Genomic DNA, 6,000 nt, shown 5'->3' on the forward strand with positions numbered 1-6,000 from the left:
CATATATTCTAGATACTAGTCCTTTGTCAGAGATGTGATTCACCAATATTTTCTCCCACTCTGTAGTGTGTCTTTCAATTTTCCAAACGGGATCTTTCATAGAGAAAAAGATTTTAATTTGATGGAGTCCTACTCATCAGTTCTTTCTTTTCTGGATCAAGCTTCTTGGTATTGAGTCTAAGAACTCTTTACCTAGCCCTGCATTGAAGCTTTTTCTCCCAAGTTTTTTTTTTTTTCTAAACGTTTTTAAGTTTTGCATTTAAGTCCATGATCCATTTTGAGTTCATCTTTGTATAAGGTATGAAATATAAGTTGAGGGGTTTTTGTTGGGTTTTGTTTGTTTGTTTTCTTGCTTTTGTTTTGCAGATGGATGTCGAGTTGTTCTAGCACTGTTTGTTGAAAGGCTACCCTTCTTTGATTTTGTTAAAAATCAGTTGGGCCCATTTATGTTGGTCTATCTCTGGGTTCTCTGTTCTGTTCCACTGATCTAATTACTTGTCCCTCCACTGAAACTGCACAGTTTTTATGACTGTTGCTATTCAGTAAGTCTTGAAATCAGGTAGACTGTACTGATCCTCCCCCCACTTTATTCTTCTTTTTCAAAATTGTTTTAACTATTCTAGTTCCTTTGCCTTTTAGGATACTCTTGTTTTTATCTACAAAATATCTTGCTGGAGGTTTTATAGAAATTGCGTTAAACCTGTGTATCAATTTGGGAAGAGTTGACATCTTTACTATGAGTCTTCCAATCCATGAATGCACTGTAGCTCTCCATTTATTTAGATTTTCTTTGATTTCTGTCATCAGCATTTTGTAGTTTTAAAATTTCTTGTATATGCTTCATTAGAATTATACCTAAGTATTTCTCTTTTTTTAAGCAATTATAAATATTGTATTTTTTCTTTTGGTTTCCATGAATTCATTGCTACTATTTAAAATACAATTAATTTTTTAATGTTTATCTTTTATTCTACATATTTGCTAAACTCATTGGTTCTAGGTATTTTTATACATTTCTTAGGATTTTCTACATAATTATGTCATCTGCAAATAGAGAACAGTTTTATTTCTTCGGTTCCAATTTGTATGCCTTTTATTTCTTTTTCTTTCCTTATTTCACTAGCTACAACTTCTAATATTATGTTGAATACAAGTGGTAAGAGCAGACATCCTTGTCTTGTTCCTCATCTTAAGTGGAAAATCATTCCATCCTTCACCATGGAATGCAATGTAAGCTATAGTTTTGTTTTGTTTTTGTTTTGTTTTTGTGGTACGCGGGCCTCTCACTGTTGTGGCCTCTCCCGTTGTGGACGCGCAGGCTCAGCGGCCATGATTCACGGGCCTAGCTGCTCCGCGGCATGTGGGATCTTCCCAGACCGGGGCACGAACCTGCGTCCCCTACATCGGCAGGCGGACTCTCAACCGCTGCTGCGCCACCAGGGAAGCCCCTAAGCTATAGATTTTCATACATACTCTTTACCAAGGTGAGGATGTTCTCCTCTATCCCTGTTTTTCTGAGAGTTTTTATCATGAATGGGTGTTGAATATTGCCAGATTTTTTTCTATATCAATAGATATGATCATGTAATTTGTCTTCTTTAGCCTATTAATATGGTGCATTATACTGATTGATTTTTTGAATATTGAGCCGACCTTGCATCCTTGGAATGAACCCAACTAAGTCATGGTGTATCATCCTTTCTGTGTTTCTGAATTGTATTTACTAATATTTTGTTAAGGATTTTTATGTCTATATTCATAAGGAATAGTGGCCCATAATTTTCTTTTTTTATACTTTCTTTGTCTGGTTTTGGTATCAGGTACTGCTAGCTTCATAAAATGAATTGAGAAGTGTTATCTCCTCTTCTGTTTTCTGGAAGAGATTGTATAAAATTGGTGTTAATTCTTTAAATGTTTGGAGACTTCTCTAGTGGAACCATGTGGCCTGGATATTTCTTTTTTTTTTTTTTTTTTTCTTTTTGCGGTATGCGGGCCTCTCACTGTTGTGGCCTCTCCCGTTGCAGAGCACAGGCTCCGGATGCGCAGGCCCAGCGGCCATGGCTCACGGGCCCAGCCGCTCCGCGGCATGTGGGATCCTCCCAGACCGGGGCACGAACCCGTATCCCCTGCATCGGCAGGCGGACTCTTAACCACTGCGCCACCAGGGAGGCCCCTGGATATTTCTTTATGTGAAATTTTTGCTTTATGAATTCACTTTCCTTAATTGTGATAGTTATCCAAATAATCTATTTCATATTAGGTGAATTGTGATAGTTTGTGCTTTTCAAATTGATCTATGTCATGTCTAGTTATTCAATCATTGATAGAAGAATGTTGAAGTCTCCAACTATAATTATGGATTTTTCTGTTTCCTCTTTCATGTCTATCTGGTTTTGCCTCATACATATTTTGCAGCTCTGTTCTTTGACACACACATACTTGGGATAACTATGTCTCCTTGGTAGGTTAACCCTTGTATCACTATGTAATATATTCCATTCTTCTCTCTAGTAATTTCCTTTGCTCTAATACACACTTCATCTGATATTAATGTAGTCAATTCTACTTTTTTTAAACTAATGTTTGCATCATATGTCTTTTCCATCCTTTAACTGTTAACATACCTATATCATTATATATGAGTAGATTTCTTACAACATACAATTGGATCATGCTTTTTAATCCACAGTGCCCATTTCCTTTAGTTGGTGTATTTAGATTATTTACATTTAATGTAATTATTGGTAAAAGTAAGGCTTAAGCCTGCACTTTTATTTTTTGGTTTATTGTTCTTTTTGCTGGTTTCCATTTCTGTTTTCTTTTGCCTGCCTTCCTGTGGGTTGCTTGCGCACTTAGAATTCCATTTTGATTCATCTCTACTGATTTCTTTGTATCACTTTAGTGGTTTCTCTAGGTATTATATATCCATAACTCATCACAGCCTCCCGGTGTCATCATTTTACCACTTTTTGTGACACTTCCCTCTCTTTTTGCCACATTACCCTCTCCAGTTTATAACTGTTGTAAATATCTCCTCTATTCAGAACACATCACACAATGTTAGAACTTTGCTTCAACCGTCAAACATAATTAAAGGACTAAAATGAACTCTATTTACTCATATTTTTGCTCTTTCCATCGTTCTTTCTTCCTTCCAGATATTCCAGGGTTTCTTCCTTTATCCTTCCCTTTCTACTTAGAGAACTAACTTAAACCATTCTTTTAGGGTAACATAAAATATGCCGGCAACATATTCCCTTAACTTTCCTTCATCTGGAAATGCCTGGATTTACCCTTTTGTTCCTGATATTTTTCCTGGACATGGAATTCTGGGCTGACAGGTCTTTTCTTTCAGCACTTAGAAAGTGTGCCACTTCCTTTGGGCCTTCATGACTTCTGATGAGAACTCTACTGTCATCCAAATTTTTTCTCTTATACGTAAGATGTTTTTCTCTCACTTTCAAGATTTCTTTGTTTTTAGTTTTCGCACGTTTGCCCATGTCTTAGTGTGGATTTACTTGTGTTTATTCTGTCCGAGATTCATTCAGGTTCTTGAATCTGTAGGTTTATATCTTTTGCCAAATTTCAGTCATTTTTTCCCAGTACTTTTAGAGCCCTGCCTCCTTTCTTCTCTCCTTCAAAGACTTCAGTGACATGAGTATGTAGACATTTTTGACTTGGTCCCACAGGTCTCTGAGGCAGTGTTCTTCCCCTCCCCACCTCCCCGAGCTGTTTTCTTTTTGTTGTTCAAATGGGGTACCTTCTATCGGCCAGTACACTGAGTCTTTCCTCTCTCCACCCATACACTCCTATGTTGAACCCATACACTGAGTTTATTTTGGCTGTTGTAGTTCTATGTTCTAAAATTTCATTTGGTTTTTCTTTATATTTGTTCACGGAGACTTTTGATCTTTTCATTTATTTCAAGCATGTTCATAATTGTTCCCTGAAGGGTTTTTATCGTGGCTGCTTCCAAACTTTTGTCAGATAATTCTAACATCCCTGGCGTCTCATGATTGGTGTCTATTGCTTATCTTGTTTCATGCAAGTTGAGATTTTCCTGGTTGGTATCATGGATGATCTGCACTTGACAGGGAGACATTTTAGGTATTATGAGGTGGTGAGACTCTGAACCTCCGTTAAACCTTCTGATTTACCTGGCTTCCTCGGACACCTTTCCAGCAGGGGGAGGGGGCTACGTGCTGCCTCAGTAAAGGTGAGCAGGGTTCTGGGTTCCACGAGGCCTCCCCAGACACCATGGGGAAGATACAAGTCCTGACCCTGCACTAGGCCTCCTCTGACACCACCCCAGTGGGGAAGGGAAGGGGCCTTGTGATTGCTTGGTGGGATGGGAGCGGAAGGGTAGGCTCCCCACAGAATCCCCACTGCTAAAAGGGGTTGGAGGATCTCGTTACTGCCCTTAGGGGACGTAGGTCCCAGCTCCCTATTTGGCCCCCTCTAACACCACCTTGGCTGGGGGCAGGGGGTGCCCCTTGTAACCTGACAAGGGTGGGGATCTAGGCTCCCCCCGCTCAGTCTTTGCTGCTGGGTGGGGGTGATGGCCAGTGTCTTCTGTAGTGCCTGGCTGAGTGAAAAAGTGATTGCCTGAAAGTTTTTGTCTTGCAAGGTTGCCCCTTCCCTGGTCCTTTGTCTAGAGAGAGCAGGGCTGTGTTTGGACCCTCGTTGACTGCATCTATTGGCATTTCTGAATTGCAGACTTCTTCAGCTCTCAGACTGGGATATCCGAGGCAAAAAGAAAGCCAGAGAACTCAGCTGGGTTCTCAGCTTTGAGCTCCCTCACTGCTCTGCTTTCTTCCCTTCACCTTGCAGAGTCTTCTTAAGTTTGTTTTATGTAAAATGTCCAGGGTTTTCATTGTACTTAGCTGGCGAGAATAATAAAAGTATATCGAGCCCAGGTTCCCAGAAACAGAAGTCCAGAATCAGTGCTTCTCTTTTTATTTGTTAATTTTAAGATTATGTGACCTTGGTCTCCTGAGAGGTACAAAAACAACTGCATAATCTTCTTTTCAAAAGCGACCAATTTTATCAATTATAAAAGGGGGGAACTACACAACCAGTAATGGTCAGAATTTAAGTTCATTGTACATTTTACTGTCTGTGCCTTTTCTTGACTCATTTCTTGTTGAAGCCTTATTTAACTACCAACACTGCTATTCTACTCCTATGCCACAATAACCAGACAGAATACCTAGGCAAGGATAACTGACGAGGATGATAAGTAATGGCCAGGCTTCTGAGAGCCAGTGGCCTGGACAGGAAGAGGTGGGCCCGGGACAGGACCGGAGGGCCTGCAGAGGATGCGTGGCCAGTCCTGGTCTCTAGAAACCTCTGGAGGGAGAGAAGGGAAGAGCATTGCCTCAAGTATCTTCTAGAAGGGGGCATGCGATGAATTGTCCAACAGAAGTTCTGAAGGAGCAGAAAAGAGCAGGGTTTCCAGACTGGCCTCGGGTTGGGTCCAGGCGTCAGGTTGCTCCAGCAATGACAAGGTTGGGAGAGAAGGGTATGATTCTGCTGTAAGTTACGGCAGCAGAACATTTGCTTCCGTAGAGATCTGTTGCTTCCATTGGCCGTTTCTCATTTACAAGTCAAAGCTTTTATAGGGGTTTGTCTTTGACTCTGTGGCTCTCATTCTATTGAAGCCCCATTGCGGAGGCCTCTTCTCAGGACTGCTGAGTTTACCAGAGCATTTTCCTGCTTCCTCCTTCCATGGAATATAAAAGGTAAAGGGCTTGCAAGGCAAAGCCTCCTGTGAAAGGCCAAGAAAAATAGAACCTTTAAAACTAATTGCCTCCTTTATAATTACTGCTTGTAGAAAACATGCATCCCTGCTCCATTTTTGAAGACTAAAAAACCTTTCACTGGATATTACCCTATCCATCAGTTTCTTTATAACTAAGTTTACCTCATGTGAATGTGCTTTTACAGGAAAGAAGAGGTCAGAACAGGTGACATTAAACAGATTTTTGAGACACACCTACT

The sequence above is a fragment of the Mesoplodon densirostris genome, chromosome 3 (genome assembly GCF_025265405.1).
Source record: "Mesoplodon densirostris isolate mMesDen1 chromosome 3, mMesDen1 primary haplotype, whole genome shotgun sequence".
NCBI classification, from domain to species: domain Eukaryota; kingdom Metazoa; phylum Chordata; class Mammalia; order Artiodactyla; family Ziphiidae; genus Mesoplodon; species Mesoplodon densirostris.